This window comes from Octopus sinensis, linkage group LG5 (genome assembly GCF_006345805.1).
Source record: "Octopus sinensis linkage group LG5, ASM634580v1, whole genome shotgun sequence".
Lineage (NCBI taxonomy): Eukaryota > Metazoa > Mollusca > Cephalopoda > Octopoda > Octopodidae > Octopus > Octopus sinensis.
The window spans coordinates 17,420,180-17,421,984 of NC_043001.1; positions in this window are offsets into that span (position 1 = coordinate 17,420,180).

The following is a 1,805-nucleotide window of genomic DNA, read 5'->3' on the forward strand; positions in this document are numbered from 1 at the left end:
GTATACACTCCTTTTTGTACTATTTTATGTACGCATGTGCATATATGTTTAGAAATATCTATGGCCGTGTGTATATATGCATAAATGTGTGTCCAGGTATGTATGTATATTTACATAAAAATATAGGGATATATGTTTGTATGGATGTACACTCTTATGTGTGTATGTGTGAACACATATGCATGTGTACATGCGTATATATAAGTGTGTATATGTGTGAGTGTATGTATATATATATGTGTGTGTGTGTACATATATGTATATATATGTGTCTATGTATATATATGTGTGTGTATATATATGCATGTGTATATACATATATATATATATATATATATATAGGTGTGTGTGAATATATATATGTATGTGTTCCCATGGATATTTATGTATATATTTAGACATGGAGACGTGTATGCATGTGAATATATATGTGCCTGTGTGGGGTGTATGTGCGAATGTATACGTGTATATCTGTGTACGTAGACGCAGGTGTGCAAATGTGTGCAGGTGTGTGGGTGTGTAGGCGTGTATGGATGAGTCTGTGTATTTGTGTGTGTATAGATGTAGGAGTACGTGTATGTATGTATATATGCATGTGTGTGTTCATGTGTGTGTGTGTGTGTGTGTGTGTGTGTGTTTGTGTGTTCGAATAAAATAAGATATTTTCGAATAAAATATTCTAATTTATTCGAAAATATCAGCCAAAACTGACCAAAAAATAATACCACAACCACCAGAACTACCATCTCAGCAATCCACAGAAAGACACCAACCAAACACTGCCTGAAAAAGAAAAGTATATTTGAATTGAATTGAATCGAACTAGTTTCAGCTCACTAAACTGTGACCATGCTGGGGCAACACCATTTCATTTTACGACATACACATTTTTTACTTTGCCAAATAAGTTTTTTAGAACTTGACATTCGATGTATGAGAGAATCTGACACCGCTGCTTTCTCTTTCACTTCTTGCTGTGAAGCTAAATTCATCTGAGACCCTTGAGAGTAAGAGATCTAATCCTGTTTTTTGATGACGTTTATATCCACCTGATATGAGTATACACTCCCCCGGTTGTGGAGGCACATGGCCTAGTGGTTAGAGCAGTGGACTCGAGGTCGAGGGCTCGCGTGTTCGAATCTCAGATTGGGCGATGTGTGCGGCTCCGGCAGAAGGTAATGGTGAACTTCTGCTGACTCTTTCGCCACAACTTTCTCTCACTCTTTCTTCCTGCATCTTGCAGCTCACCTGCGACGAACCGGCGTCCCGTCCAGGTGGGGAACCTATACGCCAAGGAAACCGGGAAACCCTATGAACCAGGCGTGGCTGGAGAAGGAACAAACAAACAACAACAGTATACACTCCTTTTTGTACTATTTTATGTACGCATGTGCATATATGTTTAGAAATATCTATGGCCGTGTGTATATATGCATAAATGTGTGTCCAGGTATGTATGTATATTTACATAAAAATATAGGGATATATGTTTGTATGGATGTACACTCTTATGTGTGTATGTGTGAACACATATGCATGTGTACATGCGTATATATAAGTGTGTATATGTGTGAGTGTATGTATATATATGTGTGTGTGTGTACATATATGTATATATATGTGTCTATGTATATATATGTGTGTGTATATATATGCATGTGTATATACATATATATATATATATATATATATATAGGTGTGTGTGAATATATATATGTATGTGTTCCCATGGATATTTATGTATATATTTAGACATGGAGACGTGTATGCATGTGAATATATATGTGCCTGTGTGGGGTGTATGT